Raw genomic sequence first — 25,394 nt, forward strand, 5'->3', positions numbered from 1 at the left:
TAATCACGCAAACCCCTCCCCACCGTCTTCTTCCCTGCGCTATGCCTGCTATCTGCGACACCAGACGTCTTCCCTTCTCCCTCGCCATCTACCTTAGCCTTCACCGTCTTCATAGTTAATGAATCTAAAGAACTTCTATTGTCAAAGGACTCAAAACCCATAAACACAATCCGGTCAAACTCTGGAGACACCCTTGAAGCTAAAGAAGATGGGTAATCTCTGAAAATTTCACTTTTTCTCTTTTAAAAAGACCTCTCGAATGAAAGCTGATAATGAAGAAGAAGAATCTGATGTACAAGGGGGAGATTTTTGGCGGATTTCCTTCATCAAGCCCGCCCCAATGACTTGCTCTATAACACAATTAATTCCTGGTTGCCCATAACGTCAATCTTCCCTTCTTTCACTAGTGGTTTTTTTTTATAAAGATTTATGGTTTCATGTTTAATGGGTTTGCACATATTTTTAAGATTTTTGGCTTTTTATTAATGGGTTTAACTTTTCACCGAAAATGAGAGGGAGAGAAAGAGGGGGTGGGAATATTGGAGGCGGAGGGAAGGCCGGGGTGGGTGGCTGAGATGGTCGTGTGGCGTCGACGGAGGGGGAAAGGGTTAGGGTCATTAAAGTTGAAGGGTAAAATTGTAACCCAAAGTCCTGTTGTAAAATATATTTTAATTTTGTTTTAAAAAGTACACGTGGCACCGTATGCATGTACTTGATCGCTGAAACTTCCTCGTTGCACAAGATCAATTACACCTACCTTCCAGTTAGTTAGCCTTTTCGCGCTAAAAGACATTTTAGTCCTCGGTTGGTTGCCCACTTTCCACGGAAGGCGAGGGGTGGTTTCGACTTTGCGCCGGGATTTCCACAAGGGAGGCACCAAGATCACTTCCGTGTAAGTGGATTAACTACCCTCATGCGTGACCAGACGTAGTTCAGAACAACAAGATGAACTCGACACGTGGCGGTACGATCTGAGCCCAAAAAGACACCTGGACGTGGATAAGACTGCGGTTTCTGGCTGTTTGTATATTACTGTGGGTGGTGCCAGGGCTGGAATAGCTGGCAGTTAGTGCAGGTTTCACGCGCCCAGATGACCGGTCCCAGCTTTTTCCGTTTTTACAAATATTCTATAGTTTTGCAACAACAACAACAAACTAGAAAAACCAGGGACGGTTTCCGGTCACTCTCTGGGCTAGTTTTTCTCTCTCCTAATGCTATTGGTTGCTTGCGCCTTGAGCTTTTGTTACGCGGAGGTTGGCCTAATGATTTGTTTTCCACAGTCAGCGAAAACGAAGCCTTTGAATAAGAAAATTAATTTAAATTATATTTCTTATTTTATATATTTAAATTACACATGGACTCAAGGCGTAGGTCTTGGTCTTAATGGCGGCTCGGCTGTTACACTATGTCAAAGTCTTGGAAACGTGTCAAACAGGTCTTCGGCTCGGCTTGGCTTGACAACTAGCCACGTAAGTGACAAAAAAGTCCTTTTTAAAAAGGAATATTTCAAAGGAAATGCCGCAGTTAATGACCCTATCGAATCACGGATTTTACTCAACCTGTTTTTTACTACTTTGCGTGTGTAGTGGTGGAGGACTCGCTTTGGAACAGCTCACTTTTGTATTGGGTGAGGGTATATTTGGAATTTCGGTGCGATTGTTGTGGGAAGAAACGGCGGCGTTTTGGGGTGGGGTAAATGACGAAAATACCCTGGTGATGGATGGATGGATGGTTGGATAGTGGGAAATCAGTTGAATAGTTTTCAAGTCTTTTCTTTAAGATTTCTTCCAGGGTATGCGTAATGCGTATCATATTCATTCATGTTATTGTTTGGAGTACAAATTGTCTTTTTCCATGGACCACCATCAAAGAAAAGTAAGAAACTAGCCAGCCTTTGTCCCAAGTAAAAATTTAAAGAATTAAAAAGGGAAAAGAGATCCAGAATCTTCATTTGTTTCAACCATTTATATTCCCCTCCTTCAAAATCCTGTCCATATACAAAGCTGACGATGATTATGATTCCTAAATTCAAGTTGTCTAGGGCAACAATAATGCTATAATTTATTGTGTAGTATTGAAATACGGTCACATAATATCAATTCACGCGTTATAATATGAATGAACAACAAGATTAATATTTTCCATTTTTAGGATACAATATTAATAAATACTTACTCATATTATAACACATGGACTAGTTATAATATATGGTTCTATTGTTATAAGAATGGAGTTAGCTAATGCAATCACAAAATGTGATGATTCTTTTAGTACTATTAATCCGTCTTAAGCAAAGAAAAAACTCTAAGGAAAGAAACCCTAGTCGCCACCTGACTTGGGGGTCGATGGCCTCCCTCCCCTCTCCTCCCCTTTCTTTTCCTCTAAGTCATATTTTGTTATTTTGTTTTGTGGTGTGGAAACAGCCGCTATAAAACATTGTGCCTATACTAAGCATTCACATCCTTTTGGGTTTGATACCACATTCATTTACCATAAATGAATTTGCATGAACAAGAAGCCAAGCAGGGAAGGGTAAAAGGAGAAGTGGCAAGTTGACTAAAAATGGGTTAACAACTTAACATCTAAGTATCCCCAAGAAAAGGCACAAATGCCCAAAAGCAGCCTCCTACAAGCTTGGAAGTTAAATGCATCAAATGGGTTTTGGCCGTTTTAGAATTTCAAGTCCAACCTGGTCAGAGAGAAGAAAAAGAGAAAGTCTTCAGCATTGAAGTAGACCCGCATTAACATATTCCGAAAGATTTGTGAATTAATGAGTTATTTTCAACAGTGACGAGAAAAAAAAAAACAAATAATTTATATTGATGTGGATGTTATAAATTCTTTTTTTTTTCTTTTTTGGGCCAAATGTTAAAAATTCCATTTGCATAAATATAAAACTCAGGCAAGTAGGGCCACTCTAATTGATACGTCGACCTGTTTTGTTATCAAGGCACATGGATGGTTGACTACGATAAATTAATTACAAGGCTAATTAGGCATATTATAGCTTCCAAGAGTTCTACTTACTAAAAAAGAAAACTTTCAACAGTTTTTGTAACTATTGGGTAGGTTAGGATAGAGATGGCAATAGGGGATGGATATGTCATTTCCATTTTCATTCTCATTCTCATTCATAGGGTTAAGTGTTCTTTCCCCTATTTCCACCTCCATACTCGTAATATTGAAATTATGAATTCCCCATCCCTGCTTTCGTGGGGAACAAATTTTTAAAAATTATTAGTCTAAAACAAAACTAAGAAACATGACCGCCACTCTACATCTTCTGGGCAACCTGAAGAAAATCATAGCGTCATACCAGCTAAACTCATAATCCCGTACTGGCTAAGTCCAAACCCAACGCAACATGACATCTTCCCCTCTTTAGAGCTCCAAACTATGTTAAAGGGAGTCAACTCCTTGTGTACGTGGGTCAAAATACGGTGATTATTTCATGATGACAATATCGTTTCAAGGCGACTACTTCCACATCACAAAATAAACTAACAATCTTGAGGAAAAAGGGAGGGAATGAGAAAAGAAGGGATGACAAGAGACTAGAGAGGGGAGGAGCTAAGACTTTTTTTCTTAGGGTTTTCTCTTTTTTGTAATAAAAAAGTAAGTTAGAATAAGGAAAAAAAGAACAAAAGTTTTGTCCTAGACTTACATTTTTTATGCTATTTAATTCAATATAAAATATAATATGCAGAATATAAAATTTGGTAGGAGTGATGGACATAGCTGTCATGTAACAAAATATTCATATGAAAAATAAATAATATATAGATATATATTCTAAACGGGGCGGATTCAGGTTGGGGATTAAAATACCATCCCCGCTTCACCCCAAAGATCATACCCAAAAAATTTCCCAAACCTATCCCCATACCCAATTTATATTCGTCATACCCAACCAATAGGATTGAAGCCCCACAAAGACCCTAAATTGCCATCCTTAAATTGCCATCCCTTTTTCAAACATGTTGTGGGCATGCAAGGGTCGCACTCCATGAGGTGGGCAGAGGACCTCGACAACCAATTTTCCGACGTCCATGAGGTCGCCCAACCCTATTTGTCCTTTAATAGATTTGCACTGACTAGTTTGGTTCAGTAAGTTTGATCGATTTTTCGGTAGAAATGCCAAACCCTAGTACTTACTCCCAATTTATAATTAAATATCACTCTTTTGTTTGAAAAAGTAAATATAGATAAATTAATAAAGATAAAAGGGGATAGACCAAAAAAAAATCACTATTTAATAACTGATATAAAAATATGTTACATCAATTTCGACAAAAATAAAACTAGAATGACACAAAACAAAAAACAAAAAAAAGGTACTTTTCATTTTTCCCTAGTGGCCGAAATCTTAATCCCAAAGGAGAAATTTAAACCAATTAGGAAATACTTATTTCATAAAGATTTATGACGAAGGAAACCATGTCCTTGTGCTCTTTCTTATTCGCTTCTGTCACATTCTTAGTGGCTGACTCCTTAAGGAATCTTATTTTCAATAGCTAATCCACTTTGATTAAGCCGAAGCTCACAGCTTAAGCAAAAGTCATTTAACTATGCAATCATGCAGAGGAAGCAGCCTCATCATCACCACACAAAAACTATCCCTCACCAACTAGCAACAAGCCAACATCACCACCATTGGGAATCTCATGGATAGTAGGTAACCCATATTAAAATAAATATTATTTTAATTAATTATTTTAGAAATTAAACACCCTTTACATGATTTAACTAATCCCTATCACATTATACCCAGGTGGCCCAACCATCCACTAACAAGAATTGCTAAATTAAGAAATGAGAGGGAATTTGTTTAATTAAAGTTGGTGATCTCCCATTAACCTGTTGCGTCACAAGGTTAGTCTAGTCTTAATCAACCACACACACGAAGCGCATGTCTCGGGGGTAGTAGTAGGAGTAGGAGAGTAGGACAAGGTCACATTGGAAAAAGGTTGTGTCAATGAGTTGTCACATGTTGCCATGGCTAATCAATCCTATGATATTAGCTTTTCTTTTTCTTCTAGTTGGGAAGGAATCAAACAATTCACCTATCTTAATCCGAATTCATGTTTTACTCACGACTTTAAACTATCTCGAGAAATAATGACAAAGAAAGAAATGACAATCAAGTTGAATTGAAACTAGCTTGTGCTGCTAGTTAAAAGTAAACTTAACGTGACAGAGAACTAAGCGCATATTGAGGAGGAATTTTCCTAAAAGCTTTGAAACAATTGAAATAAAAACATTGAAGGATTATGAGATATGCTTATGTTAATGTTTGAAATTTGGAACAAGTTTTGGGTTTGGATGTAGTTGCCAAACAATAATTATCTTAGAACTTAAGTTTTGTAATCCTTCATGTCTCATACGCCCAAAAGATTTTTCTCCTTTTGGTTATTGGTTTAGTGGTATTTCGCTCCATTTTGTTGAAAGATGTCTCAAATTCAAAAACTTATTCTAAGATGAAAAAGAAAAAATTAGATCAAATCATTTGTAGAAATTTGTTCAAATCAAGGTAATGTTACTTTGATTTTATATATCTTTTTTATTACTCTTTTTTTAAGGTTTAATTACTATCATGCCCTTTAAAAATATGGTTAAATCTCACATTGCCCTGGAGTCACAATGGTCAAACCTCATAAAAGATACTTGAGTTCAAAAAAGAAGAAAAAAGCCTAAATTACATATGAATTGTGACAAAAGTTTTGCTCAAATAGGACCTATCTAATGTTGGTGTAGGTAGCTCGATACAAGTCATGATGTGTAAGTCCAACATTAAAGAATACAACAATAATCTACATTTTAAATATAGCTCGTCCACGTCTAATTGCACCAAGACCTTTTAAGTTAAAATCACACATTTAGAGGTCCATGGGCCATTTACATGATCAAGAAGGTGACTAAAGCAAAAATCCTTGACCGGTACAGAAATGTGGAGCGGGCTAGTAGAGTAAGGGCTAGTGTAGCAAAGGCGAAGGCTCAAGGAAATCCTAGTGACAGCTAACTAGGTGGAGCAATAATCTACATTTCAAATATAACTGGTCCATTCCTAATTGCACATAGGTCTTTTAAGTTAAAACCTCAAACCTAAAAGTTCATTAGACCTTCTTTCTCTTAAGTGGTTAAGATAAGGACAATATCTGTGCATGATTTGTACATAGTGAACTCGTATGCGACCGTTGGTACAACAACTAAAACTTATTCTCGTTGCCTTTTGTTTCTTTTTTATTATTTTCCTTTTGTTCGATTATTTAGAAGAAGAGTTATATCCCTTTCACACCCATCTCATGACCAAGTTCATATGCACACATAAAATTGGGGGCTTGGGGGGGCCTTTAATCATTGGCTTGAATACGAGGCAATGATGGATAAAGTTGTTGCCTGCCTATCATTTGGTCAAAGGAGAGGATGAAGCTGAGAGAATAATATACAGTACAACAACTAAGTACAATCTCTCATACAAGAGCCAATAACAAAATCCGCTTTGAAAATGACAAACAGAACCAAGAGTTTGATGATGTAAAAGGATTAGGCTCTGCATTTAGTCAGCCATTAACTGACAATATAAATTAATTAAAAACATACGTATTAGTTAGTGGAGCATTGTTAATGATTATTGACCTAATCCATGTGCTAAGAGTCCTTACTGTCTTACCTCTCCCTTGGGATTATACCATGTGTTAAAAAGCTAAACACATAATTAGTCTTTGCTTTAATTATTTCTTATAAGAAAGAAAAATAATTTAATAATTGGAAATCCAAACTTACAATTTAATTGTCCACCGCTTATAGGGGTGTACAAGATCCAATACAAGCCGCTCAAACTAACCGATCAAATCCAATCCAATCCCATTTCAATTAGTTTCGATGATTTGGCGGATTGAATTGGATCCGTAATTTTCAAAATCGACATGATTGGATCAGATGACGTATTTGCTCATGAGAATCCAATCAAATCCAATCTAGTTAGTTTTATGCTTATTTTGCTCTTGTAGGTATTTGTAGTTGAAAAGGTTATGACTATTTTGGGTCATTTAATGGAGTTATGTTTCATGTATTATATAATCAAAACAATTTTATCTTGTATTTCATTTATATTTTATGTTTACGTCTATTAATATGTTTGGTTAGATTAAACCTAAGAACAAATGTTTTAATATTGCACTAATCTTTTTCCAATATCAAAACCAATCATCCAATCCAATCCAATATCAATTGGACCATATCGGATTAGATTTAAACATCTAATATGATTGGGTTGGATTGAAAAAATCGCAATGTAATCTTTATTGAATCGGATACGGATTGATTAAATTGTATTGATTTCGAAGCGACATACAATCATAACTGATTATATTTCTCTCCTAAACTAATCCAAACTATTATCTTTCTCAGGATGTCCTCGTTAAATAGGTCTGGCACATTTTTCGTGAAGCTAATTTTGCAGCAGTTGCTATAACAACTCTCAGCCCGCAATGAGAGAAAGATTTGTTGAGCAATGTATTACCGATGCCAATTAACTCAATGAATTAGTTTTGGAGAAAAACAAGTGGTGGACATGAAACCCAGGAATAAGGTAAGTTTAGAATTTAAGAATTTAACCTTTTTCAGAACTAGAAAGAGTTCATAGCTAATTAAAAAATGTATTGAATAACAAACTTTGAGCTTTTTTTTAATGTGCAAAGAAAAACAATTACAAAGAGAAACCGAACTCCTCCGCCCATTAAATCAAGATGAATAGTAGGCATGATCTGATGAGGAAGAGAATCCACCCACCAAGTTCAGAAGTTAATAAGATAATGTGAACTCATCCACCCATTATCTTAATACTAATCGACCTACTACAAGTTCATTTTGACATCAAATATGATAAGTTATGTGTGTAGAGAGCTTTCTTTAACTTTGAGTCTTCTTTATATACTAGTCTTTGACTTAATTTGAGTATCAATCCATCTCCTTGTCGGTGAGAAACTATTGTTTGAGAATGCTTTTATAGAAAACACTTCTACTCATAAGAGTTTTTCTATGGAGAAGCACTTGGAAGTGATTCCAAAAGAAGCACTACTAGGTGCTTTTCTAGAAAGAGCTTTTGTAACCCAAAAGCACTTATAAGTTTGTCTGCAAAACGTTATCAGAAGCGCTTTTGGTTGTCAGGAAGTGTTTAGTAGCACGAAATCAACATAATCGCAACTGGGATGATACATTAGATTGAAATCATACCAGCGATGGGCAGAGCAATCTTCAAAAGTTGTTATGAAATTTCTTAGGAGTTGTTAATTGGCAACGTCTAGAATATGAATTGAAATATGTTTGGAATCGGTTTTGGGATCAATGGTGATCCGTGTGATATTAGTTATGATAAGTTGTGTGTGTAGAGAGAGCTTTCTTTAACTTTTAGCGTTCTTTATTATATAGTAGCCTTTGACCTAATTTGAGTATCAATCTAGTCCTTGGCGATTCAGAACTAAATAACAAGAACATAAATCAAACTCAATAGAAAGAAATGGGATGGTACGTCAGTTGGAAATCATACCGGCAATTGGGTAGAGCCATCTTCAAAGTTTGTTATGAAATTTCTCAGGAGTTGTCAACTAAGAATAATTGGAATATGCATTGAAATATGTTTGATATCGGTTTTGAGATTAGGGTTCAGGGTTCTTTTGCACTTTCTTTTGTTTTTAATACTTTTATAATTATCATTAAAAGGGAGTGTATAAGCAGACAAAAGAAAAGTGAGAAAACTATCGCCCTAAAAAAATACCATTGTATTTAGTTTTACTATTACTATTTACTGTTTTCCGTAAAACCTTAAAGCATAACACTGTTTTCTACTACTTTTTGAAGACTGCATTTCCAACACTTGCTAAGAACTTCGTCAAAGCACCTTTATGAATTTATGGTGGTTTTTGACCCATGACTTAGGTGACAGAAGAAAAAGAAAGAAAATTTGGAATTCAGAATTGTCAAGCAAACAACACATTTCGTTTTCAACATGGATTGCGACAAACCCGGTCAAAGGTTCTATACCATAAAGACATATGTATAAGATTAAGAAAATGTTTTTGAGGTACGAATTGGACTGAGTAAAAGACATGCTCCAACAAAAATAGCCGACACGTAGAAAGCTTGCTTACCTAAACTAGTCTTCTTCTCTGACCTTAACGCACACCCTATTATTAACTCAATTCAGTCACAAAAGCAATCCAAGGGGCAAAGCCTTGAATGAGTCTTCTTGGAAAATGGAAACACTCCTTTCTTCACTCCAATTCAATCCAATCATACAATTTCCACCACCGCCGGTTTGAGTCAGCCCACTGGATCTTTATACTTTTATTCGGTAACTGCATTTGACCATTCTTATTTTACTTATATTCGATTCAGCGGTATTTATCTTCATTTAGTTTAAGGTCTCGTGTTTGGTGTTTATACAGTGTATATTTATAATGAATTCGATATCTAATTATGACTAACCTATTTTAACGGTGCAGCTTCATTATAGATATATTTGACCCGGTGTAAAAATGAAATAAGCTTCTCCTAATCATGTGATATGACCTTGTCAAGGTTCTAAGTTTTGTTTCTAGCTAATAGGTCAACATTATCCTCATTATAATATGTAAATAAACATGATTCTTTACATGTTTTTTCACCTACCATAATTCATAAATTCCAATCCGTGGAAGTATGAACGGGGGAGGTTTTTTTATATATTATGTTTTCAGCTCATGGGTCAATTATTGATGTTCCTTATTTCATCCTCCATTAACCCTATTAAAACCTAGAGAGAGAGAGAGAAAGAGAGAGAGAGAGAGAGAGATTATGGTAATGGTAATGGTAATGGAAGCCACCACGTAACACGCCTAAAAGATAAAGGGGCATGACCAGCTTTACCACTTCCAATCACAAAACTCAGTCTTCGGGTCCATATTTTAGGCTGTGAAAGAAAGAAAGAAAGCCACCATCTTAAAGTTTGGGTATATATTGCCACATGGGCGCTTGTTTTTTTTTTATAATGTACTTCCTCCATTTGTCACTTTGTCGGCTCAATTTATTTGCAATATGTTCATACATATGATCATGCACTAAGTTATTATTTCTAGACACACATCAGCATGTCCGAACTTTTGGGTCTAAAAAACCATATCTTTCTGGGTGTGACTACACCTGTTCTTTACAAAATTCGTCACTTAGTGGACAATTGGGTGCAAATTCGTCATTCCACCATCCTTACCTCTTTCCCGGATATCATAAAACAGGGCTCAAAATATCGAAAAATCCCTTTGTTTTCTTTTAAAAATAATAATACAAGGATAATAATGGTATTTCACAAATCATTCAAATTAAAAATATATATATACAATTGGTCCTTTTGGGGTTTTTTTTCCCTTCAATTAATAGGTTTTAGTGTTTATATATAAAATCATTGCAAGAAATGGGGTTTATTATAAAATTCTCTTGAAAATTTTCCTCTATGTTGGTTGTGGGGAGAAGAGAGGGGAATAGGAAGAGCTGAGAGATTGAGTAGAATTAAAAACTTTAAAATGTTCTAACAAATTAAATGAACTTCTTGCATTTAAAGTAAAAATTATTAAAATAAATAAACTTTCTCTTATTATTGGGTAAATATAACAATTAGTTTTGGACCACACAAAAAAGAAAGAAAAGAGTTGGGCCTCTTTAAAAAAAAAAAGAATTATTAGACTCTACCTAGTTTTTCTGTCTAGAATTCCAGTAGTATAATTTCTATTTTTTTTTATCTATACATGGGCCAATTTTAAATATTTTGTGTCCACATTTCATTGGGTCTTGGGTTGTCTACCTGCCTACCTTGGGCCAGGGTCTTGGGCTAAATAATTGTCCACATGGAGTGTGAAAAGTAGAGTCATTCTATAGTGAGGGCTTTATATAGGGTCCTTAGGTGAGGTCATATCTTTTAATCATTGGATTAGGCTAATCAATTTGATCAAACGACTAACCAATTTAATTCAATGATTAAGAGATAAAGCCTCACTTAAGAACCATATATAAGGCCCTCACTATAGAATTTCGCGTGGAAAGTAATTCTTTGTTTTTCTTGTTTTAGTTACAAAAAGTTCAAATGAAAACATTTTCAGCTTTGAAAAGGAGAAAAAGAAGACGTACAATTCACATCATCTAATCTATGGGTAAGGGATAATGTTTTGCGAAAAGAGAAAAGGAAAAAGAAAATGGGCAAGGATTTTCTGGGGAATTATCAAATCAAATATGTACAAGCCAAAATTGAAGTGATTGATTTTGATTTGGACTGCTGCAACTAAAAGGATAAGTACCCAAAAAATCAAATATGTAAAGTCGTGGTCTTTGCCAATGATATCACTATCATTCAATGCTTTAATATTTATTAAAAATCCATTTTAGCATGACATATTATACAAAAATTCGTATCGAGTCTATTTGGAGAGAAAAAACCAAAATTAGCCGCTTATTGTTTTCTAATTGATTCTTAGTGCGTTAAAATTTTATAAGAACCAATTAGAAAATAACAAGTGACTAGTTTTGGGTTTTTCATTCCAAATAGGTTCTATAAGGACTTTCGTATATTATGTCATACTAAAATGAGTTCATTAGTGAAATCCTCTTAAATAATTATCAAAGCTTGATGAAAGAAGAAAAGAAAGAAAAAAAAAGAAAGAAGAGTCGACTTCTTTTCTCATGTTGAATCCAATCTGACCATTCACTCTTAAATTTAAAATGAAATGAAAACATGTGTTAAAACCTAATATATATTTTAATGTTGGACAACTTGTGGATCAATTCATGTAGCAGCTCGATAGGCAGAAGCCCAAGAACCTTGAAATGAGCCTAGTAACGGAGCCTTTAAATGTTTAGAAGCAAAGCATTAGATTTGCGGAAACAAAAAAACACATGCTTTTACTAATTACAAGCAACCATTAGTTCAACCAAGTTCACATTTTTTCCCATCTTCAATCAAATATGATCCTTCACTCTTAACCTTCAAATGAAATACTCTAAAGCGGCAATATGTGCTACTTCGGTTTGGGAGCCCACTGTAGTACACTACCTATAGTCTTTTCAATCAAGGTATGAAATATCGATGGTATCGGAAATATCAGTTGTCCAAAAACACGGAAATTTCGATGGAAATATCGGAATATTATCGATATTGATAAAAATTAAATAAAAACTATGGAAATTATAAGAAAAACTTGGAAATTTTTATTGAAACTTTAGAGGATGTTTATTCAGTCAATTATGTATTAGTTTATCACAAAAAATTGGAAGGAAATGCATTGCATGATGGGTTAACTAATTTAAGTTGATTATATAGCTAGCTGACAAACACTGTGAGCAGTGGCGAAGCCAGGATTTCATGTGTCTGGGGCCTTTCACAAAATATAAATATTAAAAACTTCGAACTAGACATCAAAACATCAAAAATCATATTGTCTATATTGTCTATTCATTACAATCATAATTGTTCTCGACGAGTTTTCATATTTTCAAATCGTCGCATAACAACCTCGTCATCTATACTATTAAAAATGTCTTTCTCAATATAAGCAACCAAGCAATCATTCATCCACAAATCCCCCATTAGATTGCGTAACCGATTCTTCACAATATTCATAGCTGAAAATACTCGCTCTACACTTGCGGTCGTAACAGGTAAGATTAGTGCTAGTGTCACATCCTGGATCGGCTCCGCCGTAGCACGATATTGTCCGCTTTGGGCCCCCCCTCTCTGGCCCTCACGGTTTTGTTTCTGGGAGCTCACTACCAACTTCCCAGTGGGTCACCCATCCTGGGATTGCTCTGGCCCCCAACTCGCTTAACTTCGGAGTTCCTACGACTCCGAAGCCAGTGAGCTCCCAAAAGGCCTCGTGCTAGATGGATGCGGGCATGTACATATAAGGCACATCAACACCCTTTCCGTTGGTCGATGTGGGATCTTACAATCCACCCCCCTTAGGGCCCGACGTCCTCGTCGGCACACTCGCAACACACGGCAAAGTGGCTTTGATACCAAATTGTCACATCCCGGATCGGCTCCGCCATAGCACGATATTGTCCGCTTTGGGCCCCCCCCTCTTTGGCCCTCACGGTTTTGTTTCTGGGAGCTCACTACCAACTTCCCAGTGGGTCACCCATCCTGGGATTGCTCTGGCCCCCAACTTGCTTAACTTCAGAGTTCCTACGACTCCGAAGCCAGTGAGCTCCCAAAAGGCCTCGTGCTAGATGGATGCGGGCATGTACATATAAGGCACATCAACACCCTTTCCGTTGGTCGATGTGGGATCTTACAATAGAGAGGGGAACCTGTCAGACAACCATGTGACTGCCCCAGCCAGTCACCCAGCTGAGAACGATCCTCTACTGCTTCATGATTCCGAAGAATCAGAAGCTGTTAATCACGCTCTGATCGCACGGTCATGATTCATCCACCAGGCTGGGATTCCTGTCTCCTTAGAAATCAAGGATTCAGAGGTACGATCCTATAGAACAAATCCTGTCCAAGTAAGGTCGTAATTGTCACATCCCGGATCGGCTCCGCCGTAGCACGATATTGTCCGCTTTGGGCCCCCTATCTGGCCCTCACGATTTTGTTTCTGGGAGCTCACTACCAACTTCCCAATGGGTCACCCATCCTGGGATTGCTCTGGCCCCCTGTTCGGTTCATTTTTACACATGATTTTTCATGTTATTCACCCACTATTTTGAGTTAGTTCTTGACATTTTATAGCTTTTTACTTCCTTTTTGTGTTTTCTTAGATTTTACCTTGGTTGGAATGAAAATGAGCTAAAAGTGCATTATTGGTTATAAATTCTGTTTTTGTTCATTTTCGTAGGTCAACTTCTTGGCCTGGGATCAATATGCTCTGGTGCTCGGATGAGGTCATGATCTTCATGAGACTTGTTCCAATGGATGTTAACTACAACATATCCAAATTTGAGCTCCATTGGACAAGTATTGCCTATCCATCCAATCCAACATGTTACCACAGCTCTGGAAATCCGGAATTGTCCAGCTTTTACCTCCATTGTGTCACTTGATTCTTCTTGTTACCATAACACTTGGTAACAAGAATTCACCTTAGTAAAAGAGATATTTTCTGAGGGATAGAGCATATTTTCTAGGACAAAGCTTCATAATGGCAAGGGGACAATGGGCAAAAGCTTTAGAGAAAAAATAAGTTTTATATTAAAAGTGAGCTGGAAAGAAGGGGCAGAAGTCAAAAGGGATTGCAATCAGATTTGGGGGTATCATTCAGTTTTGGGAGAAAGAGAGAGGGGCTGGTACGTGGAGACTTTGAGCAGATTTTGGGGAGAGCTTGAAGGAAGGAGAACGAGGTGCAGCCAAGGAAGAAAGGAGAAGACTTCCACCATTGAAGACTTCAAGCTTTCATCATTTCCAAATCTGTAAACTCTTTCTAGTTATATTTCGAATTTGTGTTTGAAATGATTATGAGGAACTAAACTCCATAGCTAGGGCTTAGGTTGAAGCCCTAAACATGATTACCTTATTGTTTTGATACTTGAGTGTATGAATTTCTAGATATTGTTGATGAATTCCAATTCACCAAATTAATCTATCCTTGATGTGTGTTTTTCCTTGGTTGGCCATCTTTGAAAGCATGCTTCTTGAGATTGTTGGGATTATGTGTATCTTCATGTTATCCTAAGCAATAAATGGATGAAGTAAGAATCATCCATGTGATTTGGTTTCTTGAATACCTAATGTAAACACCATGCTATTAGGATTCTTGTGATGTTCATATTCTCTTTGAACTTAATGGGTTCTCCTTGTAATTGAATCGAAGTACGAACCATACCTAGGTTCGGTTATGGGGAGGGCACAAGTATTGTAGCACGAACCATGCACTTTACATACATTAGAGAGAATCAATGCGTCTTGAGCCACGAACCATGGTCTTGATTGCGAACATCTTCATCAACACGTTTAGAGTTCATCACTTGAGTATTTATGAACATAGGTAGAATTGTTTAGGGTGGATTCCGAAACCCTAGTGTTTGTTACATTTTGATTTCACATCTTGATAATTCATCTCTGCCATTCTCATTTAAATTCGAAGTCCATTTACTTACATGCAATAGAAGTAGATCACTTGAACCAAATCAAACCCCCCCCCCCCCCCAAAATGTGTGTGTGAGTTGCGTGTTCGACACATTGTGTGTCTTGTTTACTGAATTCTGTTTATTTTCGTAATTGTTTTGGACTTTTGGCGTTGTGTTCTTTCATTTTCTGTGCTGAATCCAACCGTATAAAGAACGTGAATTTTGGACGTACGGTTGGAAAGTTATAGGCAAAACACTGGACAGAGGTCGAAACTGAAAAACAGAGAAAACGAATCTGCCCAAAAACGACCGGTCGCTTTTACCTGACGACCGGTCGCTTTTCACGTCAAAATTTGAGTTTCGACTCTGCCCAAAAACGACCGGTCGCTTCTGCCTCACGACCGGTTGCTTTAGCACTGTTCATAGGTGATAAAAGGGTGATAAAAAGTGCTGTTTGTGTTTTTCTTTAGTTTTCTTGTGTTGTTTCATTTCTTTTACACTTCTTTACTCATTTCTAGTTTCCCTCTTTCATTTGTGCATTTGTGGTGTGTTAATTAAGTGTTCTCTTTGTACTCAAATTAGAACTTATAGGAAGCCGACAAGTTCTTCGTGGGATCGACCCCGTACTTACATAATCTATACTTCAATAGATTCGTGCACTTGCGGGTATTTTTAATTGGTTGTTTGCACATTAATTTGTGTCCTTTTAGGAATGCAACAATTTTTGGCGCCGTTGCTGGGGAACTGGCACGGTTGCTTATATGTTTTGATTGAGTATGTTTAGGGTACTTAGTTTTATTTTTGTTTATTTATTGTTGTTTCATTTTATCTTGATTTGTTTTTGTTTCTTTTTCTTATAGGAACATCCGACGAGTCACCTCCACCATCACCAATGGCAGCCGCAACTGAAATTGTGGAACTTACTATGCAAGATTACTCCAATAAATTTGTGATGGAGGAAGCAAATGCTTTTGGCTCATTTCAGAATGAGTTGACTATGAATGAATATTTCCAACAAACATAGAATCCGGAGTGGAGAAATCATTCAAACTTCTGGTGGACCGACAATCCAAATTTTCAACAAGGGTCATATCAACCATATCAAGGCCAACATAATACTTGTCCACCTTATGGTCAACCCCAATATTATAATCCACCACCACTTAGTCAATCTCACCAACCACCTCAAGGACCAACTTTGGAAGAAATTGTTGCTTCAATGGTTAGAAACACAGATAATTTCATCATGCAGAGGAATGACACCCACATGCAGAGGAATGATACCCACATGCAGAAAATGAATAAGGCCATTGCCAATCTAGAAAATCAAGTGGGGCAAATTGCTATAGCTTTGAGTCAAAGGGAAGTTGGGATGATGCCTAACCAAACAGTGATACCAACCGGGCATGAGCATGTTCAAGCAGTTACCTTGAGAACTGGTAAGGTAATTGGTGAAATTGATGGTTCTAAAAATTTGATTCACAATGTTGATGACATGCAGGTTGAACAAGTGACTGAGCCTAAAGAAAAGGATGAAAGCAACAAAGAGAAAGATAAACAAGCAGCTTCTTCATCCGAATGGATCCCAAAGCATGAACTTGCAAGAAGGGCAAGAAAGGAGAAGGTAAGTCGTGAACCTACTGATGAAGAAATCTTACGTGCTCCTTTTCCTCACAGGCTTATGAGTTCCAACAAAATTCAACATGCCAAGGACATATTGGAAACTTGTAGGAAGGTGCAAGTCAACATTCCTCTCTTGGAGGATCTTTGTACCAACAAGAGGAACTTCAAAGATGATGAAACAGTTGCACTAACGGAAGAGGTTTCTATTGTTTTGCAAAGGAAGCTTCCTCCCAAGTTGGAAGGTCCAGGAAGTTTCACAATTCCATGTGTAATTGGTGATAAATTGTTTGAGAAATCTTTAATTGATTTAGGTGCTTCAATTAATCTAATGCCTTATTCTGTTTTTGAAGTACTAGAGGAAGACAAGCTGAACATCCATGTTCCAAGCACCAATCACATGTTCAATGCCATCATTTCTACTCAAGTGAGAATGCCACTCAATCCTAAATATGTGCCTCATCCATCCAATCCACGTATTGAAGAGCGCTTAAAATTGCTTTTGAAATCTACTCATGCGCATAAAAAGAAAAGAATACGAAATGGGTTGATTAGATGGCAAAGAGATTTGAAGAAACTTCATGTTCGGCATAAGGAGGCAATTGAGCCAAAACCCCCCAAGTGACCATAGTATGCTGGAAGTCCGGCAAAAGACTTTAAACTTAGCGCTTCTTGGGAGGCAACCCAAGGTGAATAGAAGAAGTTTGTTGTCGTCCTAATCGCTTCAAAGTGGAGTTTCTCTAGACCCAAACTTGCTTTTATTTTATTTTATTTATTTTTTTATTCTTTTGAGTTAGGGTTACAATTTTCCAACCAAGGTAATTAGGATTTTCTTGTTGTTTCTCTTTGTTTTTCTTACTTTTGCTTTCCTTTACTTGTTTGTGTTTCTAACTTGTTTTTCTTTGTTTTTCTTCTTTATTGTAGTTTGTGGTTGTTTATTTTCTTTTTGTTCATCCCAATCTTTCTATATGGAATTGTTTAATTTTAAATCTCCATCAGTTATAAACAGTGTTTCATATAAGTTTGGGAAGTGTTTTCAATTCATTAATGCACAATCAGAACTTGGGCGTGAATACTTCTTCATTTCATAACATGTGATTACATAAACACTAGTGAAAATGCGTACATTAAATTCCTAATCACATGTTCTTTGTTGCATTCTGCGCCACCAGAGGCTTCTGCTAATTGCCTATGTCTGTTCTTGCTTGTAGAATCTGCAGCAGCTCTACATGATCTTCGTTCCTTTTCTGCAGCATCTCTACATGCTGGTTGGCGCTGTAGAGCCGTTTCTGCAGGTCCGCCACCAGAGCTTTCAGGGCTGCCACCTCCTCACTCAGTGCCCCGCACTCTCGTGTTCTCGCCAGTAGGCGCATGCCCAAATTTGTGGCCGAGACCGCATTGAGCACGGTTAGATTGTGGGACTCGTCCACTGCCATCTGGTCAGACCTCTGCGCCACATGCAGATGATCTGCAACTGTCAGTCTGCTGACAGTCATGCCCTCCGGCAATACTGCCCTACGCGGCACCACCTCAGAGAAGTTTGAGGCCGAGCCATGGTGGTATGAGGAGTTTGGGAAGATAGGGTTTGGAGGAGCCCGTGTCTGGGTATTTGGTGGTGCAAGGGACAACTCAAGGTTAAGGTCATCAACAAGCATATCTGGGGATGCCATTGATTTTTCTGTCTGGGCTTTTTGATGGTTTTTCTTGAGTTTGCAGGTTGAAATCCAGGATGCTCCTTCTTTCAACCGAGAAGTGGTTTAAATAGCCATATGCTCATAAGGGAGCCGACACCACTTTGCATTTCCTGCGCAATTTGCGGTTGCATCCGGTTAAAAGGGGAAGCATTTCTACTTTCGCTTTGCTTTCTTTTCCTCCCTGTTTTCTGGTGCATTATGTTTTGATTTCTTTTCAGTTTGTCGTTTTTGTTTTATTTCAGTTGGGGAAGTGTGATTTGTGTCTTTTTCGTTTGTCGCATTCCTTTTATTCCGGTTTGGGGAAGTGCGTTTTGTTTTTCTTCTTTGTCTTTTGCAACTTTCTTTTCTTTTTATTTCCGGAAACGAGAAATTTAAAATTTAAAATAAAATAAAATAAAATAAAATACACGGAAAGGGCAAAGACAACCAGGCACACCACTAATACATTAGAAATTATTCTTTCACAGTGCTCGGTGTCTCGGCCATTGGACCTTTGAGCTTAGCCCTATGGCTATCCTCTTCCGGGGCTTCACGCACAGCCTCTTGGGGCTCATCACTCGAGTTCCCAAAGATCGCACTCTTAGCTTGAGCGTACCTACTCTCGCGATCTGTTTTCTTGCGTTTACCCGGTTGGTCCAGGTCCTCCAGCTGCTTTCTCATGTCATGGGCGTAAACACTTACCATCTTTGAGAGATTTTGGTTCTCTTCCCGCAACGCCTCTAGCTGGTGTCGATTCACCTCCACTATCCTTGCCCTTTCCCTTTTTAAACTTTTAATAATACTCTGGCACTCTTCCACCATACTTCGCTCCGCCGCCAACTGACCTCTTAGCACCTCCACCTCATGGGACTTCGCAAGTAGGCGATGGCCCACACTTGCGACTGTTGCGGTGCTTTGCACGCTTAGTGCTAGAGCATCGCTCACGACCCTGTTGTCATCCCTTGCTCCCAGCACCCGTATATCCTTGGGAGTCACTAGATTTCTAGCAACTCCAAGGGCAACATCGTTGTCCAGCAGTATCGAGTCGTTCACTGTCACGTGCCCCCGTGCAGAGGCAAAGTAGGGCATCCACACTGGTGCCACTGCTTGGCCCCGAGTCTGAGTCGGTGGAGCTAGGTTGAGATCCAGCGAGAATGGGTAGGAAGAAGCCATTTGAACTTTCTTTTCTTTTGTTCTTTCTTTTCTCTGTTGTGTGTTTCTGCGTTTGTGTGTTTTTTCCCAACTCTTTCTCTTCTTCTTTTATAGAGTTAGTTTCTTTGTAACCATAGACACTGCGCTTCTGCGTTTTGCGCGGCCCTTACGGCCTATCCCCTTAGGTCACCTCACCTGGTCCCCAACCCCTTTAATTACAGTTCCGCCTTTCAGCACTTTTGAGAAACGAAAGTCGTCACACCTTCCTATGAAGCCAATAATTCTGGCTTGGGACCGTGAGAGAGACCTCTGCTTGTCGACACGTCTCTCACTTTGTATCCCGTGACTCACAGGTGCCGAGACTTCAGGGCCCACTTTTTCTATTTTACTGAGTCCTCGCTCTTTGTGCTTCTGACTTGGTTTCTTTGTTTTATTTACTTTCTTCGCTTTTGGGCTTTCGTTTGGGTTGGGCTTTCATTTGGTTTGTGCGTTTCTTTGGGTTGGATTTCTGCATGTGTAAGACTGTTGTTAGGGCTTACTGTTTTATTTGTTTCTGTTTGGTTTCGTTTTTGTTTTTGTTTTTGCAACCGTGTTGTAGTTGTTTTTTCGTGTTTGTTCTTGTATTTAACTGCTTTATTCCCTTTAATTCTTGTTATAACGTTGTTGATGCCTGAATTCTTTAACATTGAGGACAATGTTTATTTCTAAGTTTGGGAAGGGATAGCAAGTCTTTTTCGTTTCGCTTAAATTCTTGCTTTAATTTGTTCTGTTTTCTTTTCAGTTTTGATTCTTTGTGTTTTCAAGTCACTTTCCGGACATATATGATGAGATTGTGATGAATGTTTAAATGACTTGATTGAAAATGCTCTAAAAAAAAAAATTAATTAAAAAATTTGTTATTCACTAAATGGCATCGTTCTAGCATGATATGTTTGAAACCCTCTACGCACTTGCCATTTGTTTCATAATTCTCCAGTTGAGGGACTTGCATGATCCAAAGAATTGTATCAAGCATGAATTAGACTTGTATAACCATATAATGTGAGCTTTGAGCCTTGTGCTTCAATTCATGAGTGTTATACACATATTCCACTTTTCTTGTCATCTGAGTTGTTGTTTGATCTCATTATTCATTGATTTGGTTGAGCACTTAAAAGTTACTCATTCTTGTGCAATTTGATTACATGACATTTGAGAAATGATATTAAGGCCCTCTTTGGACCGTTTGTGCCTTTCAAGCTAACCCTATGCATGCTTAAGCATGATTTTCCATTGTTAACCACCTTGAGCCTATATGTATGCCTTTTCTTTCAAGTAACCAGTTATTACTTCTAGCCTTAGCCTGAAAAACAAGAATTTACCTTTCTAAGGAACTCGTGAGCTTTAATTTAGATGTGTTTTTCATGCTAAGTTTGGGAAGGATTATTACTTTCAAAAAAAAAAAAGAAAAAAAAAGAAAAAAAAAAAAAAGAGTACTTCACTAAAAGGGTGAAAGAAAAGAGAAAAGTCGTGGTTAAGTGGCAATGGTTTCAAATTCAATTCCATGTTTCTTGGTTGTTCAAATGGAAGGAAGGAGTGTGAATCGTAATTAGTGGAGGTATAAGGCTTTGTGGTCTATTTGATCACCAAAAAAAAAAAAAGAGTGAAAATCTCAAGCGTGATGTTTCAAAGTCTTTTAGTCAACGATTATATGCTCTTACATTGTGAGTTCCTTGGACTTTGTTGTATCCATTCCCTTCATTTCTCACTTACCTTACACCCTTAGCCCCATTACAACCTATAATAAAGACCTAAATTGATCCTAAATGTCATGTGGTTGATTTGCACACATTTTTCGGCTTTTAAGTGTTTGGCATCCTTCTTGAGATCATAGTTATGCATGTTCTTCATCCTTCTATTTTGAGTTAAGTCCCGTGAGGTTTAACTCTATTCTCATACTTACTATTGAGTGTTGCATTATACCCCTCTTCCGAGTGATTCATTTGTGAGAGGACAACTTTGGTGAGATTTGAAGTTACATTTGTGCTTGGAATGATTTTTGAAGTTGTGTAAAAACTGAAATTGGAGAATGAGTTCCATTTGGCCATCACACTACTACACTTGAGCATGTTGTGTTATGAATTTTGCCGCCTTGTGAATAATGTGTAAACTGAGTTTTTCTTGTGAAAACTTTTGAGTCGTTTGCATGAGTCGCTCTCTCTTTGGAAAGAGTTTGGAAAGTTTGTTTCGAGTCTTGTTTTAGTTTCTGTTTTGCTCGAGGACTAGCAAAAGATAAGTTTGGGAAGTTTGTTCGGTTCATTTTTACACATGATTTTTCATGTTATTCACCCACTATTTTGAGTTAGTTCTTGACATTTTATAGCATTTTACTTCCTTTTTGTGTTTTCTTAGATTTTACCTTGGTTGGAATGAAAATGAGCTAAAAGTGCATTATTGGTTATAAATTCTGTTTTTGTTCATTTTCGTAGGTCAACTTCTTGGCCTGGGATCAACATGCTCTGGTGCTCGGATGAGGTCATGATCTTCATGAGACTTGTTCCAATGGATGTTAACTACAACATATCCAAATTTGAGCTCCATTGGACAAGTATTGCCTATCCATCCAATCCAACATGTTACCACAGCTCTGGAAATCCGGAATTGTCCAGCTTTTACCTCCATTGTGTCACTTGATTCTTCTTGTTACCATAACACTTGGTAACAAGAATTCACCTTAGTAAAAGAGATATTTTCTGAGGGATAGAGCATATTTTCTAGGACAAAGCTTCATAATGGCAAGGGGACAATGGGCAAAAGCTTTAGAGAAAAAATAAGTTTTATATTAAAAGTGAGCTGGAAAGAAGGGGCAGAAGTCAAAAGGGATTGCAATCAGATTTGGGGGTATCATTCAGTTTTGGGAGAAAGAGAGAGGGGCTGGTACGTGGAGACTTTGAGCAGATTTTGGGGAGAGCTTGAAGGAAGGAGAACGAGGTGCAGCCAAGGAAGAAAGGAGAAGACTTCCACCATTGAAGACTTCAAGCTTTCATCATTTCCAAATCTGTAAACTCTTTCTAGTTATATTTCGAATTTGTGTTTGAAATGATTATGAGGAACTAAACTCCATAGCTAGGGCTTAGGTTGAAGCCCTAAACATGATTACCTTATTGTTTTGATACTTGAGTGTATGAATTTCTAGATATTGTTGATGAATTCCAATTCACCAAATTAATCTATCCTTGATGTGTGTTTTTCCTTGGTTGGCCATCTTTGAAAGCATGCTTCTTGAGATTGTTGGGATTATGTGTATCTTCATGTTATCCTAAGCAATAAATGGATGAAGTAAGAATCATCCATGTGATTTGGTTTCTTGAATACCTAATGTAAACACCATGCTATTAGGATTCTTGTGATGTTCATATTCTCTTTGAACTTAATGGGTTCTCCTTGTAATTGAATCGAAGTACGAACCATACCTAGGTTCGGTTATGGGGAGGGCACAAGTATTGTAGCACGAACCATGCACTTTACATACATTAGAGAGAATCAATGCGTCTTGAGCCACGAACCATGGTCTTGATTGCGAACATCTTCATCAACACGTTTAGAGTTCATCACTTGAGTATTTATGAACATAGGTAGAATTGTTTAGGGTGGATTCCGAAACCCTAGTGTTTGTTACATTTTGATTTCACATCTTGATAATTCATCTCTGCCATTCTCATTTAAATTCGAAGTCCATTTACTTACATGCAATAGAAGTAGATCACTTGAACCAAATCAAAACCCCCCCCCCCCCCCCAAATGTGTGTGTGAGTTGCGTGTTCGACACATTGTGTGTCTTGTTTACTGAATTCTGTTTATTTTCGTAATTGTTTTGGACTTTTGGTCCGCGTTGTGTTCTTTCATTTTCTGTGCTGAATCCAACCGTATAAAGAACGTGAATTTTGGACGTACGGTTGGAAAGTTATAGGCAAAACACTGGACAGAGGTCGAAACTGAAAAACAGAGAAAACGAATCTGCCCAAAAACGACCGGTCGCTTTTACCTGACGACCGGTCTCTTTTCACGTCAAAATTTGAGTTTCGACTCTGCCCAAAAACGACCGGTCGCTTCTGCCTCACGACCGGTCGCTTTAGCACTGTTCATAGGTGATAAAAGGGTGATAAAAAGTGCTGTTTGTGTTTTTCTTTAGTTTTCTTGTGTTGTTTCATTTCTTTTACACTTCTTTACTCATTTCTAGTTTCCCTATTTCATTTGTGCATTTGTGGTGTGTTAATTAAGTGTTCTCTTTGTACTCAAATTAGAACTTATAGGAAGCCGACAAGTTCTTCGTGGGATCGACCCCGTACTTACATAATCTATACTTCAATAGATTCGTGCACTTGCGGGTATTTTTAATTGGTTGTTTGCACATTAATTTGTGTCCTTTTAGGAATGCAACACCCCCAACTCGCTTAACTTCGGAGTTCCTACGACTCCGAAGCCAGTGAGCTCCCAAAAGGCCTCGTGCTAGATGGATGCGGACATGTACATATAAGGCACATCAACACCCTTTCCGTTGGTCGATGTGGGATCTTACAGCTAGTGTCAGAAGCAAGTACACTAAAGGGTAGATCTGATCTTTTTTTTGTCTCAACCATCTTTTGCGCAAGATCAGTAATCCCTTTCAATTCTGTAAATTCATTGTTAGTGCTCACGTCCCAAATGTAATTCTCAAGTTGTTCTTCGAGTAATTTGAGGTCATGCTCAGAAAAATCACTTGGATAAAATTGGGCAAGTCGCATCAACTCTGCTTTATCAAAAGCAGAGAATGAATTTCTTGGACTCAAGCATGCCATACAAAGAAGTAATTCAGTATTCTTCTCATTGAACCGATCATTTAACTCTCGGAGCTGAATATCAATGACATCAACGAATAAATCAACACGATAATGATGTAAGTTTGTGATGGGCTGAGCTTTACGTTTTGGTCTCCCTCCACTAGAAAAAATATCATCCATTTTTGGAATTTCAATATGATACTTGCCACAAAAGAAAGAAACTTGATCAAGTAAAGAATCCCAACCATTATCTCTCATACTTTGCAATCTTCCTTTACTTATTTTGACCAAGTCCAAGGCATTCACAATATTTTTATCTTTCTTTTGTAATGCTTGAGACAAGTCGTTTGTGATTACCAAAATTCTTTTCATCAAGTGTAGACCAAAAATGAAGCTGAATGATTGCATAAAAGTCAATAGAACCTTTGCTTCAAATTTTTGTTTGTAACCTGATCCATATGTTCTTACAATCTTAAGCACATCTATCACAGACGGGAACATGTTTTCCAAACTAATTAAACAATTATAACGAGAGCTCCATCGTGTATCACTAAACCGCTTAAGATTAGTTTCTTGATTCAGGCCTTGCCCACTTAAGAGCTCATTATTATTGAGTGCTTCAGAAATTGCATCAGCATGCTTTTCTCTCAGCATATCACGACGCTTAGCGGATGCACCCATAACATTCACCACATTAGAAACCATAGTAAATAAATCTGCAATTTCTGAATGTTTCTTTGCCACAGCTACCAGAGCTAGCTGAAGTTGATGAGCAAAATAATGAACATAAAAAGTAGAGTCATTCTCATTTAGAATGAGTGTTTTAAGACCACTAAACTCACCTCTCATATTACTTGCGCCATCATAACCCTAAAATCTTTCCATAACTGAAACACATATATGAACTAAATTTAAATCGAAACAATTATGAACATCTTCTCAAACTTATAAACCGAAGCAAATTGAGCATTCAATTCAAAGCAATATATTAATCAAACCAATAGAGAATCATAGATATAGAAATTTATAAAATAAAATTAAAATTTCACCAACACAAGTT

At 37.5% G+C, this 25,394-nt stretch overlaps 1 non-coding gene and 1 pseudogene across 1 annotated transcript; both read right to left on the bottom strand.

The window, feature by feature from the left end:
- Nucleotides 1–12,484: 12,484 nt before the first annotated feature.
- On the bottom strand, nucleotides 12,485–24,988 carry LOC148294384 (uncharacterized; annotated as a pseudogene).
- On the bottom strand, nucleotides 13,330–13,540 carry LOC148294385 (small nucleolar RNA U3). The gene has a single exon (XR_015836182.1). It is a non-coding gene; the product is annotated as a small nucleolar RNA U3 (small nucleolar RNA).
- Nucleotides 24,989–25,394: the final 406 nt, after the last annotated feature.

The sequence above is a fragment of the Prunus avium genome, chromosome 5 (assembly GCF_965620075.1).
Source record: "Prunus avium chromosome 5, drPruAviu1.hap1.1, whole genome shotgun sequence".
Lineage (NCBI taxonomy): Eukaryota > Viridiplantae > Streptophyta > Magnoliopsida > Rosales > Rosaceae > Prunus > Prunus avium.